Genomic DNA, 24426 nt, shown 5'->3' with positions numbered 1-24426 from the left:
TCCAGTTAAATTAGCTACCTTTTTTTTTTTTTTGCTTCCTGAAGGAAACCAGCTAAAGTTGAAAATAACCATGGAAAGAATCATTCACCTAAAGAGAGCCGACGACAGTCATGGAAATGGTTGAGGAACCCATTTGAAAGAGAAATTGCATGTGAGAGAGTAACGGGTTAATAAGGGTTATTAATATTCACGACCTGATACTTTCAAGCAAGGATGTCAAAAGAATATGTCAATCAACAGCAACATAGAAAAAATAAAGCAGCGTCTGTGTCAGGATCTCCTTTCTTCTCACTGTATTCAATCACGCAATCCTGATGAACTTAACGAAGATTAGTCTCAAAGCCTTAGACTATTCAGACTAAGTAGTAATAAAAATTATTATAAACTTATAACTAACATTTATGAGACTTTATACCCAATGCACATAATCTTATTTAATGCAATATGTATTTAGTGAGAGAAGAGAGAAATTCAGCTAACATTAATTGAATGCTTATTATTAGTCACCATTTTTAGCAGAGACAGTTAGGGAACAGAAAGGAGACCAAGGAGGTAGAAACAAAAAGTTATCAATGGAAAAAGACTTGTAGACATAGAGAGGACAGGAAGTCGGAGAGGGATGGAGTAGGAGTTTGGGATTAGCAGATGCAAACTATTATATACAGAATGGATGAGCACCAAGGTCCCACTGTAGAGCACAGAGAACTATGCTCAGTATCCAGTTATAAACTGTAATGGGAAAGCATATGAAAAAGAACACATATGCATATGTGTGTACACATACATATGTATAAACTGAGTCGCCTTGCTGCACAACAGAAATTAACACAACATAGTAAATCAACTGTCGGTCAATAAAATAAAGCTTTTTAAACGTTCTCTACCTGTAAGTGTCTACTTATACTCCAATGTTGTTTTGACTAGAAGAAATAAAGATCACAGAAAGTAACAGGAAATTCCTGTTAATTAAATCAGAGCACCTTTTCCATCTGTGACGAGTGCCTTGATTATTGAAACATGAAATTGTGTGTCCTCTTAGGGCTACTTTCAGTTAGATTTCACGCTCAAACACTGCCTCTCCTTTGTCCTAGAATCCTGCTTTTCTTTCCCTCCTAGTCATATTCTGAGAAAAGAATTCAATAAAAGTAAATATACTTGATGTTATGGAGATTAAATGGGTAAGTGAAGCTAAATCCTCCTGTGTTTAACGTAACTAGTCTCCTGTTTCTGACACAGAGATGATTAGGACAATTTCCCTACTTGACAGGGAAATAGTCACCTTTTACTTAATTTACCATCTAAAAAAATAGTTGTATGAGAACCAAGACCCTATTCCAAATTGCCTCCACCGAATTCCAATGAATAGATAAAAGAATGCAAGATTTCATCAAAAACAAGTGTAACATGGATTGGGGCAAAACTTCCTAATTGAACAAGGGTGATCTCTTTGACTTTAAATGCACATGTACAGGACAACTTGGATTTGGTTAAGTGATGCTGTTTTACCTTTTGCATTACTTACTGCCTTGAAAATAAGTGGCAAAGTGAATTTCACTCATATTTACTTAGCACCTATTTTGTATCCGTTCCTCAACTTGAAGTTGCGGAAGGGGCAGTGGAATATATGTTATAAACACTGCTTTGGGGTTTGAGACTAAATTACATTGTTCAGGGCTCAAGGGTATACAGTTCTATTTTCCCGTCTCCCTCTGTCTGAGTCTCGGCTTCCGTCCAGTTTTCAGGAACCTGTTTTTCCCTTCCAGAATGCCAGCTCCGGCCTTCATTGTGTTCAAGAGTAAAGGCAGCAGAGAGAGCAGAGTTGCAACACTTGAAAAACACTTCGGTGGCAAGGGACTGAGAAAGGAATTTTCTGTCAGAAAGTATTTGGGGGAAAGTGTTACAAACAGTTTTCAATTTCAATTTAAAGCCAAAGTGAGAGCTGAATTTAAAGTTAACTGGTACTAGTTTAGAAATTAAAAAAACAGACAGATCATCTCCACCACTCTTGGTATGTTTGCAATACATTTTGATTTTACACAAATAAAGTACTGATTCTGTTCTTTCTTCCTTCAGTAGTAAGTGGAGTAATAACACTGTAATGTTAATTACTTAAGTATAGCCTACTCAGTATTCCCTCAGTATTCCCAACGAAAACAAAAGAAAGCAAAAACAAATGTCAAATTGACACTCTGTGAAGTTGAATCAGGGAATGAATAATTATTATAATTACAAGTGTTTATTGAGCATTTAAAGTAAACTATGCAATAAATTAAAGGTTATAAATGCCTTTTTGTTAAATACTGTATAAAATCTATAAAATTAAAAATAACCTTAAAAGTGATTGCTATTACATTTTTGCAACAAAACTGTTAACAATAAAGAGTAAACATTAACCACGTCCTGGATCTTCTACACACATAGAACTTTCTGCAAGGACTACAGTGCGTATTTCAAAAGCAAAACAAACAAACAAACAAGCACCTTTCTTCAGAGTAGCAATATCCAGACTGAAAATCGAATCTAATCTTGGTGAATGAAGTTTTATGATGAATCAATAATAAGAATGAGATTTTTGTCCACTGACACCAGATTCCCTGTTGACAGGCTCTAAGCTGTAGAGATTTAACCCCTCTCCCCACAAACACACACAAATAGGTATCACTCATTGGAAGACCTCCCAGATCATCTAGTTTGCCCTCCTTCCTTCAGCCTGATGCCAACTAACATTCCAGAAAAGTGAAAGTGTTAGTGGCTCAGTTGTGTCCTACTCTTTGAGACCCCATGGACTATAGCCTCTGTCATGGAATTCTCCAGGCAAGAAAACCAGAGTGGGTTGACATTCTCTTCTCCAGGGGATCTTCCCAACCCAGGGATCAAACTTGGTCTCCCACTTTGCAGGCAGATTCTTTACCATCTGAGTCACCAGGGAAACCCCAACATTTCAGAAAGCACTGCCAATTCTGGACTCACGTGGCTGGACTTTGTAATTTCTTATTTCAGTATGAAACATCAGTGTTAGGATGGTCACAGACCTACCTTAAGTACTGTTTTACAGCACAATTTAAAAAACACTTTTTCCATTGTACTTGAGGTTTACAAAAATTCAAATCAGAAAAAATATCATAGAAGACTAGAATAAACACACTATAAGCAAAATTCTTTAAATTAATAGAGCAAAATGTGCTTTTTTTTATATTGAGAGTATGGGAAGAAATACTGAAAACTCTATAACTGCAAAACATTTTTAAATAGTCATTTACATCTTATAAATACAACTAATTTAGATAGGTAAATGAATAGATAGATGTTAGATATGTTAGATAGTTGAATGGATAAATAGAAGATGGAAATACAGATAAAATAGGTAGTTATTTTGAACTAAATCAGTCCTATCTTTTTAAGCTGTCACATTAAATAATGTTTTAAGAAATGCTAGAGGTGTTCTCCAGATCTATAACTCCAAGTTATTCATATCTTTAAAAAATATATCTCTTTGTCTCACTATTAGCTTGGAGAAATATGAATAAATCACATACTTCATGGTGCTTTTCCTGCTGCATTTCTGTGGAACTTTATAAATTATAAATAACAACATGTTCCATATCCCTTTTCCTTTTAATTGCATTTTGTAATTTCACACAACTCAAAAAAAAGAGAAAGCTTTAAAAATATATTTATAGAAATGACAGCAAGGATAAATTTAGAATAGAACTATTAGATTGAATTATTTTGAAAAAAGAATCCTTCAGTGTTTGAAGTGTACTATGGCATTTATGGGACTATTTGACTAATTTTCCCAATGTAACATGTTCACCACAGGTTCTTTAACAGTTATTATTCCATTTGATGTTTTAATCTGTCTCCTTGATTAGACTGCCTTAAATATTTTCTAACACGAAAAAGAGGGAAAACCTGAAATGATGAAGACAACAGTATTTGTTTTCATCCTCATCACTGATACATATTCCATTTTCTGTCTATTCCAGTTCCTAGGTGACTTTTAGGACATACTGCTGCTGCTGCTAAGTCGCTTCAGTCGTGTCCGACTATGTGCGACCCGATAGACGGCAGCTCACCAGGCTCCCCCGTCCCTGGGATTCTCCAGGCAAGAACACTGGAGTGGGTTGCCATTTCCTTCTCCAATGCATGAAAGTGAAAAAGTGAAAGTGAAATCGCTCAGTCGTGTCCGACTCTTCGAGACCCCATGGACTGCAGCCTATCAGGCTCCTCCATCCGTGGGATTTTCCAGGCAAGAGTACTGGCATGCTGAGTATCATCTATTGTGTAAAAATACTTTTAGTTTTATATTTTTGTGTCAGTATTGTTATAAAGCTTTGTAATGAATTGAAATGTTGAGAGGTCAAGAAAAGGACAGGGGATATAAAGACATAAAAGTTGCTGTTAGTTCAACAAACTCAGAAAATAGTAAAATGACACCTACTAGAGGCTACTATGGAGAAGGCGATGGGACCCCACTCCAGTACTCTTGCCTGGAAAATCCCATGGACGGAGGAGCCTGGTAGGCTGCCGTCCATGGGGTCGCTAAGAGTCGGACACGACTGAGCGACTTCACTTTCACTTTTCACTTTCATGCATTGGAGAAGGAAATGGCAACCCACTCCAGTGTTCTTGCCTGGAGAATCCCAGGGACGGGGCAGCCTGGTGGGCTGCAGGCCATGGGGTCACACAGAGTCAGACACGACTGAAGTGACTTAGCAGCAGCAGCAGCAGAGGCTACTATGGGGAAGGTGATGGCACCCCACTCCAGTATTCTTGCCTGGAAAATCCCATGCCTGGTAGGCTGCCACCCATGGGGTCGCTAAGAGTCGGACACGACTGAGTGACTTCACTTTCACTTTTCACTTTCATGCATTAGAGAAGGAAATGGCAACAACCCACTCCAGTGTTCTTGCCTGGAGAATCCCAGGGACAGGGCAGTGTGGTGGGCTGCCATCTATGGGCCGCACAGAATCAGACATGACTGAAGCGACTTAGCAGCAGCAGCAGAGGCTACTATGGGGCTTCCCTGGAGGCTCAAATGGTAACGAGACCTGGGTTTGATCCCCGAGTCAGGAAGATCCCCTGGAGAAAGGAATGGCTACCCACTCCAATATTCTTGCCTGGAGAATTCCATAAACAGAGGAGCCTGGCAGGCTACAGTCCATGGCATCGCAGAGTGCACATGACTGAGAGACTAACACTCACTTTTATTCATTCGTTCAAAAGCTTCTATAGGCCATCCACCCCTCAAAATACCTCCCTCTTTCCTTCCCTCTTTCCCTCTCTCCACTCCTCTTCCTTCCACCCTCCCACCTCTCTCTCTCTCTCTCTCTCTCTCTCTATATATATATATATATATATCAGTTCAGTTCAGTCGCTCAGTCATGTCCGACTGTTTGCCACCCCATGAATCGCAGCACGCCAGGCCTCCCTGTCCATCACCAACTCCGGGAGTTCACCCGGACTCATGTCCATCGAGTCAGTGATGCCATCCAGCCATCTCATCCTCTGTCATCCCCTTCTCCTCCTGCCCCCAATCCCTCCCAGCATCAGAGTCTTTTACACACACACACACACACACACACACACATATATGTATATACACACACACGTGTGTGTATTAGTTATAAAGGAAATTTCTTTGTAGAAAAATTTATTCCAAAGTCTACATATTGATAATTTCATTTAAAACATTTTGTTCTAAGCACATGAGTAGTCTCACTCTTAACAACATGCTTGTTTTAATCAATGGTAGAGGGGTATTTAACCACCCATTCACACTGTTCTAATCTATATAAAAGAGATAGGGGGTTTAATTACTTAGTTCTTTCAGAGTCATAAAGATACTGTCCTATTTTTGGCTAGAAGCAAGATAATTTAACTTCCTTTAATTCTAGGGTCCATTTTTAATTATCAATTAGTATTGTATGGTGTGAGACAGGAACTGAAGCTCATTTTTCCTAGATGTTTCCCAATTGTCTCAGTCCTGTTGTCCAGAAGACTATCCTTTTTCATTGAATTTCCTTTTCTCCTTGGCACCTTTGTCAAACAGTCTTTAATGTAATCCTGTGGGTTTGTTTCAGCATCTGTTGTTCCTTTACTCTATTTCTTAGTTCTTCTTCCAATACCACACAGCCCTGATCATTGTAACTTCACACTAAACTCTGAATTGAATAATACAAGCTTTCCGTCTTTGTTTCTCCTTTTCCCAAGATCATTTTGGCCATGCTAGGTCTTTTCTGCTTCCATATACATTTCAGAAACAGTTTGTCAATTTATATTTTTTAAGACCATTGGTATTCCATTTGTTGTAACGTTGAATACATAATTCAAGTAGAGGAAGGTTGTCGTCTTAACAATATTGAGATTTCGGTGAGGTCAGTCTACGCCTTCATTTGTTTAAATCTCCTTAATGTATTCCAGCTATGTTTTATACTTAAAAAAAATTTTTTTAATCAATTTATTTTTGGCCATACTGGGTCTTTGCTGCTTTGCATGATTTTTCTTTAGTTGTGGCAAGCTGTGGCTACTCTTCTTTGTGGTGCGCAGGCTTCTCCCTTTGGTGGCTTGTCTTGTGGAGCACAGGCTGTAGGTTCCGGGGCTTCCCTGGCTGTGGCTCACAGGCTGCGGCTCACAGGCTGCAGAGCGCTGGCTCAGTGTTGGGACCCGGGGGCTCAGTTGCTCTGCAGCATGTGGACTCTTCCAGACCAGAGAAGGAATCTGTGTCCCCTGAACTGTCAGGCAAATTCTTATCATTTGCACCACCTGGGAACTCCTGATTTATACTTAATAGATACAATAATAAAAGATTAGATCTGATAGGCAGAGTGCCTGAAGAATTGTGGATGGACGTTTGTAATGTTGTAAAGTGTGAAAGTGTGAAAGAGTATAGTAGGCAATGATTGAATCATTTCCAGAAAAAGAAATGCCAAAAGGCCAAATAGTTGTCTGAGGAGGCCTTACAAATAGGTGAGAAAAGAAGAGAAGCAAAAGGCAAAGGAGAAAAGGAAAAATATACCCATCTGAATGCAGAGTTCCAAAGCATAGCAAGGAAAGATTTAAAAAAAATTTCCTAAGTGAACAATGCAAAGAAATAAAGGAAAATATTAGAATAGGAAAGACTAAAGATCTCTTTCTTCAAGAAAATTAGAGATACCAAGGGAACATTTCATGCAAAGATGAGCACAATAAAGGACAGAAACAGTGTGGACCTAAAAGAAGCAGAACATATTTAGAAGAGGTAGCAAGTATACACAGAAAACTATATAAAAGATCTTAATGACCCAGATAGCCACTATGGTGTGATCACTCACCTAGAGCCAAATACCCTGAAGTGCAAAGTCAAGTGGCCTTAGGAAGCATTGTTACAAACAAAGCTAGAGGAGGTGATGGAATTCCAGTTGAGCTATTTCAAATCCTAAAAGATGATGCTGTGCAAGTGTTGCACTCAACATACCAGCAAATTTGGAAAACTCAGCAGTGGCCACAGGACTGAAAAAGATCCGTTTTCATTCCAATCCCAAAGAAAAGCAATGCCAAAGAATGTTCAAACTACTTCACAATTCCCATCATTTCACATGCTAGCAAAGTAATGCTCAACATTCTCCAAGTGAGGCTTCAGCAGATGTGAACCAAGAAATTCCAGATGTTCAAGACAGATTTAGAAAAAGCAAAGGAGCCAGAGTTCAAATTACCATCAGCTGTTGGACTCTTGAAAAAGCAAGACAATTCCAGAGAAACTTTTACTTATGCTTCATTGACTATGCTAAATCTTTGACTGTGTGGATCACAACAAACTAAGGAAAATTCTTAAAGAGATGGGAAACCAGACCACCTTATGAGCCTCCTGAGAAACCTGTATGCAGGTCAAGAACCTTAGAACTGGACATGGAACAATGCACTGGTTCTGAATTGGGAAAGGAGTACATCAAGGCTGTATATTGCCAGCCTGCTTTTTTAACTTATATGAAGAGTACATGATGGATGTACTGGGCTGGATGAAGCACAAGCTGGAATCAAGATTGCCGGGAGAAATATCCATAACCTCAAATATGCAGACACACCACCCTTATGGCAGAAAGCGAACAGAAACTAAAGAGTCTCTTGCTGAAGGTGAAAGAAGAGAGTGAAAAAGCTGGCTTAAAACTCAACATTCAAAAAATGAGGATTATGGCATCTGGTCCCATCACGTCATGGCAAAGAGATGGGGAAACAATGGAAACAGTGATAGACTTTATTTTCTTGGGCTCCAAAATCACTGCAGATGGTGACTGCAGCCATGAAATTAAAAGATGCTTGCTCATTTGGAGGAAAGCTAGGACAAACCTAGACAGCGTATTAAAAAGCAGACATATCATTCTGCTGACAAATGTCCCTAGAGTCAAAGCTACTGTTTTCCTAGTAGTCAGGTACAGAAGTGAGAGTTGGACCATAAAGAAGACTGAGTGCCAAAAATTGATGCTTTTGAATTGTGATGTTGGAGAAGACTCTTAAGAGTCTTTTGGACAGCAAGGAGATCAAACCAGTCAATCCTAAAGGAACTCAATCCTGAATATTGACTAGAAGGACTGATGCTGAAGTTGAAGTTCCAATATTGTGTCAACCTGATGTGAAGAACCAACTGATTGGAAAATATTGTAGGCAAAAGGAACTGGGGGCAGCGGAGGATGAGATGGTTAAATAGTATCACCGACCAAATCAATGAACAAGAATTTGAGCAAATTCAATGAGATCGTGGAAGACAGGGGAGCCTGGTGTGCTGCAGTCCATGGGGCCACAGAGAGTAAGACATGATTCATCAACTGAACAACAAGAACGACAAAACATTCCGTCATTCTTTCTCTAAGTATCTTTAGTTCGAATACATGATTTTAAGACTGATAAAAGATTAGCTTTGAAAGCAGACTGGCTGATTCACTGGATTGCTTGGTACAAGTATAATTTTTTTTAAGTTTCTTTTAAATAGTTAAGCATTTAAGCATTTTATAAACTGTATAAATTAATACCTTTCTGCAGTCAAGAAATATAGCCAACCAAAGCATAAGTGTACATCTCTATAATGACATTTGGAGCAAAAACTTCAATTACTTGCATACTGGCATAACCGTTTGATCTTGCTTGATGTAATGTTTTTCTCCCAAGTGCAGAATTTATATTTTTTCTGCATGACTGTAATATATATGTCCTGTATTTCACATTGGTTAGGCTGCCTTAAAGAATGACATGATTCCTAAGTTCAATAATTTAAAAATATTAAAAGCTATAACATTTAAATAGATATAAATATATTTGGATAAAAGTGTTTGTAGTAAGTCAAGTTACTGCTGAAGATAATTTGAGCACTATATGAATTTGATACATTTATTTTCTAGGTTTGTTATTTCAACATCACTAACTGAAAAACACAAATGGATACTAGACAAGTATCTACTTTGGTGAATTTTTTTTATTCTAATAACAACAAAAATTAGGCACTAGTTTTGAGCTAAGGCTTTATATAATTATTTTATTTAATAAAATGGAGGAATTAGTATTCACAGTGTACAGTGGAGTAATCTGATATTCAGAAAAAAGTAACTAATTTGAAATAGAAATGATTTGTTTAGTGTTCTATCATACCAAGTGCAATCGTTGATACATGGCATTCACTTAATGAATGAATTTTCAATAAATTAACAAGGCTTTTCAATACTGCCTGAGACAAGATTCAAATGGAGGTTTGCATGACTCAAAATCCTCCCTGAATAATATCCTGCAAGAAGCTTGAATTATCTGAATAGCTTAAAAATTCAGATTATTGTTACTTTTGTGTTTAAGTAAAAAAGGAAATCCTTTAATTTACTTAGGTCTTAGTGAGCAGGTTTTTAATGAAAGCCAAACTTGACCCTCAGTAGCTCTTTTCATGTCTCTACCAACACATACATGAGGGAAAGGGTCGGGGGGAGTCTTCAGCGGAATCAGTATTTACACTACAGGATGAGTTGCTTTTAATTTAATGAAGTTTCCATCCGCCCTTGGATAAAGCATCTTATTATTTATCTGCACAGCGGGAGCCAAGGAGTTGATTGCTCTGTCTTCTCCATTAAGTTACTTTCCCCACTAAGATTTTGCATTCATAAGTTTTGCAGCCAGAGTTTGGAGACAGTCCCCTGATAATTTATCAGTTCTTTTAACTGCACTGCTATCACCATGACTCATCAATCTAATTTTGATTTAGATAACTGAATAAAAACATCCTCAGGTTTTCTTCTCTGTGACATCAATCTAAAAAGTGCAAACTTTTTCAAAATTCAAAACAAAAACTATCAGATGAGGAAAGATACAGTATTATGAAGTTATGTAATTTTATACCTGCAACAGATTATGTGTATTTCTGAATTCATTTTTAAGGTTATGTATTTAAACTAGAAGCAATTTCCTTTTTATGATGACCTTTTTCCTTGAAAGTGATATTTTTAGTTCTTCAAATTGGAGATTACATTGTTTTCCAAACTTCAAACCCCAAAAAAGCTCACAGCAGATTGTTATAATTCAATTGCTTATCAGTAAATGCAATAGTAATACTTTTTGTTAACAATTTTATAAATTACATGATCCATTGAAATTTTGTTTCCTTGCCCTTTAAAATCTAGTTAATGTACAGTCTAACTCTTCCTATAAGCAATTTTGAAATTATATGGATAAATACTTATGATTTCATACCAAATAATATTTGGCATGAAACTTATCTAAGAAAAAAAAGCAATAATGCTGTTTAACACCTACCAAAATATTTTCCAAAAGACTTAAATGTTTAGCTAAAAAGGTACATTTTGAAATATTGATTTTGACATGCTAATTTCATTTTAAGTTTATTTCAAAAGCCAAAGCATGACACCTTGTATATATCACATAGCTTCAGTTTAATTCACCATGTACATGACTGTCAGTTGTATTTATTATTTCCTATACATGTGAAAAAAACTATAAACAAATGCTATTCTGCAAGTTATTTGAAACATACTAAAATTTGAAATCCCTAGAGGGCATTCACCAAACGTTACGGCTAATGTCTTTACACTGCACATGCAAGTAATAAGCAACAGAGCTGTCATATTTACTTCAATGGACATTTATAATGAGATTTCTGTTTTTGCCAAGAAATCCAAGTTTCACAACAAGTCAGATATGCTGAGACAATGAAAAATAAACATGAAACCTTATAAATTATTCCAAGATAAAATTTTACCATACAAATTATTTGACATCTGTAAGTAACTGAATCATCCTGCAGCAAATTCACCTGAAAAATTAAATGAGTCTGTAAACCAACTCTTGAATCCAAGTTATGTATAGTCTGGATGGTTTGACGGAAAGATGCAATCAGGATATGGAGGGATTTCCATGAATGTGTGGATATACAGTGCTTCATTTAGTATGAAGATAGTGTCTTCTACAAGCTTAAGATGATTTTCACTTACTGAGCAGACCTACGGATGATAGCAATAGTGTACTGCTACTTGAAAATTACTTAAATAGCCAATATACTTATTTGGATTAAAATATGAGGTTGGTCATATCACAAACCTGGAGAAGGTAGTGGCAACCCACTCCAGTATTCCTACCTGGAGAATCCCAGATAGAGGAGCCTGGGGCATGGCGGGCTACAGTCCATGGGTCACGAAGAACTGGATACGGCTGAGTGACTAACACATATATCACAAAACCACAGTAAGAAGCCTTTCAGAGAAACTCGGGAAAGTGAGAATTGGTTTTTCTCTCATACAGGGACAAGGCTATGTTGCTTTCATCCTTCTGTAATTTGGAGGGAAGACTATGTACCCTCTTGGCTCAACGTATTGGATTTCCGATTGTCAGTCTTCTTGGAAAGCGTATATTGTTTCATTGCTTGTGTGCTAAGTTGCTTCAGTCCTATCTGACTCTTTGTGACCCTATAGACTGTAACCCTCCAGGTTCCTCTGTCAATGTGATTCTCCAGGCAAGAATACTGGAGTGGGTTGCCATTTCTTTCTCCACGGGATCTTCCCAATGTAGGAATCAAACCAATGTCTCTTACATCTCCTGCGTTGGCAGATTGGTTCTTTACCACCAGTGCCAACTTGGGAAGCCCATATTGTGTCATTAGGTAGCTATTTTAATTCATCGTTCTTATACTTTAATGGAATCAAGTATTTGGGAAGAAGGACATGAAATCCAATTCCTTCTCCTCCCCAAAACCCTCCTTACAATGTTCTAATGAGACAGGCTGGGACCTGGGCCCCTTTGCTGTAGTGCTTGTACTTGGACAAATGTCTCCTCCAGCAAATAGAAACTGGGCACTCTTCAGCACATAATAAATACTGAACAGTTTTTACCATAACTTACACAAAGTGATCAAGACCAAGTGAAGTCGTTCAGTCATGTCCAGCTCTTTGCGATCCCGTGGACTGTAGCCTACCAGGCTCCTCCATCCATGGGATTCTCCAGGCAAGAATACTGGAGCAGGTTGCCATTTCCTTCACCAGGGGATCTTCCCGACCCAGGGATCAAACTGGGGCCTCCCACATTACAGGCAGACGCTTTAACCTCTGAGCCACCAGGGAAGCCCAACTTACACAAAAAACACCAGTAATTCAGCAAAAGTTCAACACAGAAAGGGAAGTCTAAGTGGAATAAAGGCAATATCTTGAAATTAGTGAAGTATTATAGTGAAGTATGGACTTGCTACTCTATACTGTAGCCAATGTATAATCTAAATGCTATGCATTGATGGTAAAATAAAATAGAAAGGAAAATGCAAGTGTTAATTGGATAAATTTTGCTTTTTCCTATTTTGCTTATTATTACTGAGGACACATGATAGTTGTTTGGGAGTGTCCTCACTACATTATTAGAGAGAAATGCTGACCACCTTAGGCAGGCTAGAACAGATGGCACCCCAAGGGGCTCACAGGAGCATTGTTTACATTCTCACTGGGAAGATTTTAATAGCCCTTCATTTTCTCCATATCAACAGTTGGTAATTTTTTGTGTGTATGTCTTCAGTTAAACTTGAACTCTGAGCCACACACTTATGACCATCCTCCTTCTCTTATCTTGTGCACGCGGTTCAGTTTCATGTCACTTTATACTACTTAACAAGCTCCTCTTTCCCTGAATATCTTCTCTTTGATTTCAACGTGTTTTTTTTTTTCTGACATCATGTCTCTTCAATTTCAATATTTTCATTTCTAGTAAGTTCAAGCAACTATTTTATTGCTTCATCTATTGAAGCAAGACTCAAGTTTTATATATCTAAATATATAATATTTTGAAAGTTTTCATTTTATTATTCCTATATATATCAACCACATTTAAACATCTACTGACATTTTATAATTAGGTGTAGGTAGATTATGTTATGGGAGAAGGAAATGGCAACCCACTCCAGTATTCCTGCCTAGAGAATCCTATGGACAGAGAAGCCTGGTGGGCTGCTGTCCATAGAGTCACAAAGAGACGGATGTAGCTGAAGTGACTTGGCATGCATGCATGCATTAGAGAAGGAAATGGCAACCACTCCAGTATTCTTGCCTGGAGAGTCCCAGGGACAGAGAAACCTGATGGGCTGCTGTCTATGGGGTCGCACAGAGTTGGACACGACTGAAGCGACTTAACAGCAACAGCAGCAGCAGACAATGTTTTGAGATGCTTTTCATTCCAGAAAAGTAAATATTTGGAGTTAAAAGGTAATTTCAACATGAAATCTCTGCTCTAAAGTAGGGAGAAGTGACCCCTGATGGCTAACTATGGACCAGGCATGCCCCCAGCCTTGTGTAACCACAACTCCATTATCTCCTATAGTGAGAATTACATTTCTATTTTGTAGGTGTAGAATCTGAGGTTCCAAGGGATTTATTTGTCCAGGTTTGCACTAGAAAGTCCTGAAGCTTGGATGCAAAGTCAACGCATTCTAAAGTTCACCCACAATGATACAGCAGTTAGGACTCTGTACTTTCACTGTCAAGGGTGAAGGTTCAATCCACTGTTGGGAAACTAAGATCCTGCAAGTTTCAGATATTTAAATTGAAGAAAGTAGGGAAAACCACTAGACTAGTCAGGTATGACATAAATCAAATCCCTTACAATTATACAGTGGAAGTGACAAATAGATTCAAGGGATTAAATCTGAGAGAGTGCCTGAAGAACTATGGATGGAGGTTCGTGACATTGTATAGGAGGCAGTGATCAAGACCATTCCCAAGAAAAAGAAATGCAAAAAGGCAAAATGGTTGTCTGATGAGGCCTTGCAAATAGCTGCAAAGTGAAGAGAAGCTAAAGTCAAAGGAGAAAAGGAAAGATATACCCATTTGAATGCAGAGTTCCAAAGAATAGCAAGGAGAGATAAGAAAGCCTTCCTCAGTGATCAATGCAAAAAAATAGAGGAAAACAATAGAATGGGAAACACAAGAGATCTACTCAATAAAATTAGAGACACCAAGGGAATATTTCATGCAAAGATGAGCAAAATAAAGGACAGAAATGGTATGGACCTAACAGAAGCAGAAGATACTATGAAGAGGTGGCAAGAATACACAGAACTATACAAAAAAGATCTTCACGATCCAGATAACCATGATGGTGTGGTCACTCACCTAGGGCAATCTGGAATGTGAAGTCAAGTGGGCCTTAGGAAGCATCACTATGAACAAAGCTAGTGGTGGGGATGGAATTCCAGTTGAGCAATTTCAAATCCTAAAAGATGATGCTGTGAAAGTGCTGAACTCAATATGCCAGCAAATTTGGAAAACTCAGCAATGGCCACAGGACTGGAAAAGGTCAGTTTTCATTCCAATCCCAAAGAAAGGCAATGCCAAGGAATGTTCAAACTACCATACAATTGCACTCATCTCACATCCTAGTAAAATAATGCTCAAAATGACCAACCTAGACAACCCACTAAAAAGCAGAAACATTACTTTACCAACAAATGTCCATCTAGTCAAGGCTATGGTTTTTCCACTAGTCATGTATGGATGTGCGAGTTGGAGCATAAAAAAATCTGAACACCAAAAAATTGATACTTTTGAACTGTAGTGTTGAAGAAGACTCTTGAGAGTCCCTTGGACTGCTAGGAAATACAACCAATCAATCCTAAAGGAAATAAGTCTTGAATATTCATTGGAAGGACTGGTCCTGAAACTCCAATACTTTGGCCACCTGATGCGAACAACTGACCCACTTGAAAAGACCCTGATGCTGGGAAAGATTGAAGGTGGGAGGAGAAGGGGAGGACAAAGGATGAGATTGTTGGTGATGCCATATCACCGATGCAATGGACATGAGTTTGAGCAGGATCTGGGAGTTGGTGATGGACAGGGAGGCCTGGTGTGCTGCCATCCATGGGGTTGCAAAGAGTTGGAGATGACTGAGCGACTGAACTGACTAAACTGATAGTTTTCATAGCGATCACTAATATTCTCAATAAAGAGTACTTCTAATGTTATTCCAATTAATTTTCCTTAGAAGGATAAATGATTCTAACATGCAAGGTTTGATTCTTAAGCTATTATTTTTAAAACAATTTTTTAATGACTCCTATTTGCTTTTGAACTGTGGTGTTGGAGAAGACTCTTGAGAGTCCCTTGGACTGCAAGGGGATCCAACCAGTCCATTCTAAAGGAGATCAGCCCTGGGTGTTCTTTGGAAGGAATGATGCTAAAGCTGAAACTCCAGTACTTTGGCCACCTCATGCAAAGAGTTGACTCATTGGAAAAGACTCTGATACTGGGAGGGGTTGGGGGCAGGAGGAGAAGGGGATGACAGAGGATGAGATGGCTGGATGGCATCACCGACTCGATGGACGTGAGTTTGAGTGAACTCCGGGAGATGGTGATGGACAGGGAAGCCTGGCGTGCTGTGATTCATGGGTCACAAAGAGGCAGCAGACACAACTGAGCGACTGAACTGAACTGAACTGACTTACTTTCTTAGTCAAAATTTCTGGGGCAGCCTAAATTCCATTTAGACTTCCCAGTGTGAAACAAAGTTTCAGCTTTCCAACCAGAACGCTTCTTTGTATATACTTCTATAATGCTGCTTGTAAAATGTTCTGTTTGTTGTTCTGTTTCCTGGAAGACCACCCTAATGTATGAATAAATATCCTGTGAAAATTCAGCTGACTCCTGGTTTCTGGTTGACCAATTGCTGTCACTTTGGTGTAATCATTCAAAGGCCAAAAGAATGCAAATCTGTAAACAGAGAAAACATTGCATTCCAGTCGCTACATTCTATTCTCTATCTTTTGTTTTAATCATAACACACAAAGTTGAGTTGATTTGTCCACCACTCATAGTCTGATATATTCATCCAGTTCATAAACTCAATATAATTATACACATACATTTTGCACACATATGTAAGTCTGGCTTCCAAATGACGGATGGAATTTCAATGAGAAGAAAGTTCTTGTTTATCTCATTCCCTGCTGTAACCCCAGGATTGAAAGCAACGCCTGGTGTAATTGGAGCTTAATAAATGTTTGTTGTTGAGTGAGGAGCCAGGACTTTATCTGTGGTTGGTGGATGGCCACAGAGGGATTGCAACTTCATTTTCTATAAGATATCTCTTGTCTGTCAGCCCTAAACTGTTATGGTTCTAACTGTGCTGTGGAAGGCTTTTTCCTCTTCTACCCAGTCATAAAAGACTGGGGATTAAATGAGCTTTTGATGTTCCTCTAGTCTGAGCAGGATCGTGTATAAACTTTAATTAAGAAGTTAGGCAGACACTGCTTGAACATCCTTGGTAACAGGGAACAAACACTCCCCTAACAGTGCATTTCATCTTTGACAGCTGGGACTATTAGAGTCCTTCCTCATCTTGAGCTCTACTATATAATCTGATTATGTCAGATTATACATCTGTACAAAAGCAATTCAAATATTTGAGGATAATGCTTAGCTTCGCTGCATTTTCCATACTCCAGCCTGATCATTTGATCAGTCATTTATTCCTCCAGGAAATATTTATTGTGAGCCTACTGTGTGCCACACAGTAGGGCTTCCCTGGTGGCTCAGAGGTTAAAGCGTCTGCCTCCAATATGGGAGACCTGGGTTTGATCCCTGGGTCAGGAAGATCCCCTGGAGAAGGAAATGGTAACCCACTCCAGTATTCTTGCCTGGAGAATCCCATGGACAGAGAAGCCTGGTAGGCTACAGTCCATGGGGTCGCAAGGAGTCGGACACGACTGAGAGACATCGCTTTCACTTTCACTTTACTGTGTGCCACACTCAGTTCTGGGGGTTGGAGGGTGATACAGTTCAGTTCAGTCGCTCAGTTGTATCCGACTCTTTGAGACCCCATGGACTGCAGCACGCCAGACTTCCCCGTCCATCACCAACCCACCGAGCTTGGTCAAATTCATGTCCATTGAATCAGTGATGCCATCCAGCCATCTCATCCTCTGTCATCCCTTTCTCCTCCAGCCTTCAATCTTGCCCAGAATCAAGTTTTTTTGTTTTTTTTGTTTTTTTCCATTGAGTTGGTTCTTCTTTCAGGTGGCCAAAGTATTGGAGTTTCAGCTTCAGCATCAGTCCTTCCAATGAATGTTCAGGACTAATTTCCTTTAGGATGGACTGGTTGGATCTCCTTGCAGTCCAAGGGACTCTCAAGATTCTTCTCCAACACTACAGTTCCAAAGTATCAATTCTTCAACACTCACCTTTCTTCATAGTCCAGCTCTCACATCCATACATGACTATTGGAAAAACAATAGCTCTAGGGGTGGAACAATGAAAAATCCCAGTCTTTATGGGGTTCAAGTTCATATTCTACTAGCGAAAGCAGCAATAGCATTGACTAAGAATTGACGAATACAGAAATAACATCAGATGGTGATAAATGCAATTTATGGGTGTACATATACATACATGTATATATGCATACATTCACAAAGGATAAGTGAATAGTCAGTAACACAGGGGCTATTTTTTTTTTCTGATCAAGGAAGGGCTTTCTGCAGAAGTGGCAATTTAGTAAGGTGAATATAAGCCACATACATACATTTGGGGAAGAACATTTAGGTGATGTGGATGACAGGTGCAAAGGCCCTGAGGCATGATGGTGTTTGACTCACTCAAGGGAAATCAGACAAGGGTCAAGTGAACTGCAGGAAGAGTCAGAGGAAAATGTAAGAAAGCAAATCAGAAACTGAATTACTTAGGGTCTTGTTGAACAGACGAGGAGTTTGAATTTTATTCTTTGTAATGGAAAGCTTTTTTATTTCTTTCAAGCTCTCCTGAACTAACAAAATGACTCACATCCTGCAGTGATCTCCCATGAATTTGCTGAACTATCTTTACATGTCTTTTATTTTTTTTTTTAGTTTTTAGTTATTTTTTAAATTTTATTTTATTTTTAAACTTTACAATATTGTATTAGTTTTGCCAAATATTGAAATGAATCCGCCACAGGTATACATGTGTTCCCCATCCTGAACCCTCCTCCCTTCTCCCTCCCCATACCATCCCTCTGGGTCGTCCCAGTGCACAAGCCCCAAGCATCCAGTATCGTGCATCAAACCTGGACTGGCGACTCATTTCATACATGATATTATACATGTTTCAATGCCATTCTCCAAAATCTTCCCACCCTCTCCCTCTGCAACAGAGTCCATAAGACTGATCTATACATAAGTGTCTCTTTTGCTAAATCATGGGGACTGGAAGGTAATGAAAACAACACTATAATTTCTCTGATCAAAAATTATAACAGGACTTGCGTTCTCAGTCACTCAGTCATATTTGACTTTGTGACCCCATGGACTGTAACCCACCAGGTTCCTCTGTCAATGGAATATCCCAGGCAAGAATACTCAATTAGATTGCATTTCCTACTCCAGGCGATCTTCCCCATTCAGGAATGAAACCCACATCTCACATCTCCTGCACTGGCAGGCAGATTTTCTACCACTGCCCTACCTGGGAAGCACCTAGAATAGGACTGTTTCCACCCAAGTTTTGATCATCTATTCTATTAATAAAGTTTAAATTGTATTCCATTGAATCACATTTAGTTTCTATCAAGTGTTTTTTTTATTGAGCTTATGGTCAAAGAACATTCTGGAGTCTTTTGAAACACACGTGGTAATTGTCAAGATCTATCAGTGCTGTATTTTCCTTCTTGTTTTCAACCTAGAGTGAAGCTTCCAGTTTCTCTTGAATATATCTTGGAGGACTTGGATTCAAATCAGAGTTGACATTTACTAGTTGCCATTTCCCATGACTTAACTTTTCCAATCTCATTTTAATTATCTGTAAGAGGAAGATTAACAATTGTAGTTATATAATAATGATGCTGTTGAGGATTGAAATAGTAGATATAAAATGCTTAGAACATGCCTGTTGAATGAATGATAAGCAATAGATAAAAGTTAATTTCACCTGACATGAAGCCTATTCATATATAGGGATGGATTTATGTACATTTATAGATAATGTGCTCAGTTGCTCAATCACGTCCAACATTTGCAGCCCCATGGACTGTAGTCCATCAGGCTCCTATGCCCATGGAATTCTCCAGGCAAGAATACTGGAGTGGGTTGCCATTTCCTACTCCAGGGAATCTTTCTGACCCCAGGATCTAACCCACATCTCTCGTATCTTCTGCATTGACATGTGGATTCTTTACCACTAACACCACTTGGGAAGCCCTTATAGACAATATCTGCATTACAGATTTTTTATATGCAAATCTATCGATCTCCCTCGTAAATCCCTAACCAGGGGTGCTGGCCCCATTCATGCATGCAACACTCCTGTACTTCCATGCCACTCTGCCCTACAGAGCTCTGCTCTTCCCATCCAGCTTAAACCTGACCCCACGTAAGCCTTATTCAGTGTGTGTTTTTCACCATCTCCTCTGTCTACTCAGCAGTATGCTCTTTTCCAACAAAAGCACTCACAATTATTTGACAGCAGCACTGTCATATGCTATTAACTATGTGTTTATTATCATAAATTCTTTCATCAAATATTTATTTAGCATCGACTCAATGTATATATCTCGAGGCCGTTTGCCATGGGAATGGGTAGAATAATTTCCAATCCCATCTTCTTAACCTATGGGTAGTGTGACTTTGGGCAGTTTACCTGGCTTTTTCAAGCCTCAAGTGCTTCATCTGCAAATATGGCATAAGCACCAGGACTTACATAACAGGATGGGAACTGGTTCAAAGGATAAAATGTATCTGCAACATCAGTCACTTTGTGGATTGCAAAGCCAGGGGCTTGTTAACAGGTGGTTATTACCAAAGTTATAGTTTTTATCTTTCTGTTGTGTTTTGCTTGCATATTTTTCTGTTTTAATAAAGAAAAAAATAAAGCCATTTATGATTTTCTTCTTTTAATTTTCCTCTCCCCATTCCAAGAAGCTATATAGGGCTTTATGCAAACTTCTCTTTCAGGGAATGATTGTGTTTTATGACAGCAAACAAAAATCCCTTCCTGGCTTTTTTAGGCTTATAACTTAATGCTATTGTTGGGATTATGCTAAGTATGTCAGATATGAAGACACAGAGGCTAAAAAAATGCTTCTGAATGGAGATGGACAGGCACCACAGGCAGAGCAGAAAGATTCCCCAATACAGTGGAAGGGGTCCAGAGCCAGGTCCTTCTTGGAGCCAGCAGGTGGTAACATCTCTGAAAGGGGTATGGGAAGTCGGCTTTCAATCCCAGGGAATGTTCTTGGAATCTTTCTCAAGAGACAGACTGGCACAGGGACATTGCACTTTATAGGAACCTGTGGGCTTGAAAAATAGAGCAGGTTTTTCGTTTTAACAGGGCTTTGCCTCATGGTTTAAAACATGTATGTATAATTTTGGTAAAAATCAAAATCAACCTAGAAGGATTAAGAATTCCAAAGGTACTTGTTCATTTTAAGCACTAAGCATATCTATAGTGTTATTACACTGATCAGATGTCATTGAAAGCATCTAAAAAGAGTTCATCTACCTGTTTGTTACAGTAAATTTAAAAAATGACTTTAAAATTATAAAAACCTTTAAGATTGGGCTTTGTCAGATTTTTAAGAAGTATATTTTATTGAAACCTATCCTGTGAGCATAAATTTACAAAAAAGGTGAAGATTCTATTGATTTCCCAATAAATTCAGGAAAAAAAAAGACACCTAAAATTTCATATCTCTTTATCAATTTTTTAAAAATAAATTTAAGTACCAGACATCTTTAGTACAAAAACATAAAAAAGAAAAATTTTGTTTATATATCTGCCCTCACTATATTGAAATTGATCCAATTCAGTAAATATGACGTATAAAATCTTGCTTTGAAACAATTTGCTGTTCAGTAGCTGTTAGGTCCAACTTTTTGCAACCCCATGAACTCCAGCCCACCAGGCTTCCCTGTCCTTCACTGTCTCCCTTAGTTTGCTGAAACTCATGTCCATTGAGTCAGTGTTACCCCAACCATCTCATCTTCTATTGTCCCCTTTTCCTCTTTCCGTAAATCTTTCCCAGCATCAAGGTCTTTCAGCTTATCACATCAGGTGGCCAGAGTATTGGAGCTTCAGCTTCAGCATCAGTCTTTACAATCAATATTCAGTGTTGATTTCCTTTAGGATTGACTGGTTTGATCTCCTTGTTGTCCAAGGGACCCTCAAGAGTCTTCTCCAATACCACATTCGAAAGCATCAATTCTTCAGCACTCAGCCTTCTTTATGGTCCAACTCTCACATCCATACGTGACTACTGGAAAAACCATAGCTTTGACTGTAAGGACCTTGGTCAGCAAAGTGATGTCTCTTCTTTTTAATATCCTGTCTAGGTTGGTCATAACTTCTCTTCCAAGGAGCAAGTGTCTTTTAATTTCATGGTTGAATCACCATCTGCAGTGATTTTGGAGCCTAAGAAAATAAAGTCTGTCGCTGTTGCCATTGTTTCCCCATCTCTTTGCCATGAAGTGATGGGACTGGATGCCATGAATCTTCGTTTTTTGAAAGTTGAGTTTTAAGCCAGCTTTTCCACACTCCCCTTTTACCTTCATCAAGAGACTCTTTAGCTCTTCTTCACTCTCTGCCATTAAAGTGACATCATCTGCATATCTGAAGTTGTTGATATTTCTCCAGCAATCATCACTATTGCTTGTGAGTCATCCAGCCCATCACTTCATATGACGTACTCTGCATATAAATTAAACAGAATGATAATATATACAGCCTTGATGTTCTCCTTACCCAATTTGAAATCTGTCCATTGTTCCATGTTCAGTTCTATCTGTTGCTTCTTGTCCTGCATAGATGTTTCTCAGGAGGAAGGTAAGGTGGTCTGATGTTTTCATCTCTTCTGGAATATTCCACAGTCTGTTGTGTTCCACACAGTCAAAGGATTTAGATTTTCTTTGGAATTCCCTTGCTTTTTCTATGATCCAATGAATGTTGACAATTTTATCTCTGCTTCCTCTGTCTTTTCTAAATCCAGCTTTTACATCTGAAAGTTCTCAGTTCATGTCCTGCTGAAGCCTAGCTTGAAAGATTAGAGACAGAGTGCCTGAAGAACTATGGACAGAGTTTGTTAAGATTATACAGGAGGTGGTGACCAAAACCATCCTACAAAAAAGAAATGCAAGAAAGCAAAGTAGTTGTCTGAGGAGATTTACAAATAACTGAGAAATGAAGAGAAGGGAAAGACAAAGGAGAAAGGAGAAGAATATACCCAACTGAATGCAGAGTTCCAGAGAATAGCAAGGAGAGATAAGAAAATCTTAAGTGAACAATGCAAAGAAATAGAGGAAAACAATAGAATGGGAAAGTCTAGAGATCTCTTCAAGAAAATTAGAGATACCAAGGGAAAATTTCATGCAAAGCTGGGCACAGTAAAGCACAGAAATGTTATGGACCTAACAGAAGCAGAAGATATTAAGAAGAGATGGCAAGAACACACAGAAGAACTACACAAAAAAGATCATAATGACCCAGATAACTACAATGGTGTGGTCACTCACCTAGAGCCAGGCATCCTTGAGTGTGAAGTCCAGTAGACCTTAGGAAGCATTACTACAAACAAAGCTAGTGGAAGTGGTGGAATTCTAACTGAACTATTTTAAACCCTAAATGATGATACTGTTAAAGTGCTACATTCATTATGCCAGCAAACGTGGAAAACTCAGTGGTGGCCCCATCACTGGAAAAGACCAGTTTTCATTCCAATCCCAAAGAAAGGCAATGCCAAAGATTGTTGAAATCACTATACAGTTGCAAATAATAAGTGATCATTAAAGAAGAAAAAAACAGAAGGAAAAAGATATGGAGTAAACTCTGGAATTTATATAAAATAGAGAAAGTAAAGAGATTTTTCTAAAATAGAGTAAAATAAAAGTCCATATAGTCAAAGCTATGGTTTTTCCAATAGTCATGTATGGATGTGAGAGTTGGACCATAAAGAAACTGAATGCCAAAGAATTGATCGTTTTGCGCTGTGGTGTTGGAGAAGACTCTTGAGAGTCCCTTGGACTGCAAGGAGATCAAATCAATCAATCCTAATGGAAATCAGTCCTGAATATTCATTGGAAGGACTGATGCTGAAGCTGGAGCTCCAATCCTTTGGCCACCTGATGCAAAGAACTGACTCATTGGAAAAGACCCTGATGCTGGGAAAGATTGAAGGCAGAGGAGAAGGGGATGACAGAGGATGAGATGTTTGGATGGTATACCCGACTCGATGGACATGAGTTTGAGCAAGCTATGGGAGTTGGTGATGAACAGGAAAGCCTGATGTGCTAAAGTCCACTTGGTCACAAAGAGTTGGACATGATTGAGTGACTGAACTGAACTGAAAGAGACTTTGGTGTAGGTATTTTTTAAAAAAATTATTTGTAATGATAAAAATACAACCTCATTATATTTGGAAAAAACAGTAACAAAGTATATAAAGAATAAAATTAGAAAATCACTGATTCAATTTCCAGAGATTGATCTATTTGAACTTGGTTCATTTTTTTTAGGGATTCTGTGATATATTTTTTAAATCTTATTAAGAAGTAGTTATATATTTAATAACAGTAGTTTGATCCATATCTATAATACATTCCCTCTTTTTTCAGTTAGAGTCTTGGTGTTTATTTTTATTTATATAAGCTCATTATACAGCTAGCATGCAAATTTTATATTTTATGTTGATTCCAGATTTTTTTAATCCAACTGGTTATTGATCTTCTTTTTCTATTTCCCTTTGCTCATTTGTGATATAGTTAAATCTTACTTTTTTCCAAGTTTTTTTCACTCCCACTAAGAGCAGAACTTCTTCCTTCAAAGTAAACATTAATATGTACAGCATGGTGAGTACAGTTAATAATAAATCTGTAAAAGACAATTCTTTACATCTCTTTTCATTCAGAAATAGCTTGTCCCTGAATTGATTTATACCTTTTTTAATACTATTTTTTAATTTATGTAAAGC

General features: G+C 38.3%; 1 protein-coding gene across 1 annotated transcript in view; it reads right to left on the bottom strand.

Moving 5' to 3' along the window:
• BMP5 (bone morphogenetic protein 5) overlaps positions 1–24426 on the bottom strand; it is a 143710-nt gene that overhangs the window by 92634 nt on the left and 26650 nt on the right. The window lies entirely within an intron of this gene.

This window comes from Bos grunniens, chromosome 23, assembly GCF_055505025.1.
Source record: "Bos grunniens cultivar Pamir isolate PY7600 chromosome 23, Bosgru_T2T1.0, whole genome shotgun sequence".
NCBI classification, from domain to species: Eukaryota; Metazoa; Chordata; class Mammalia; order Artiodactyla; family Bovidae; genus Bos; species Bos grunniens.
Note: the sequence above shows the minus strand (reverse complement) of the source record. Positions and strands in the feature narration are given on the sequence as shown.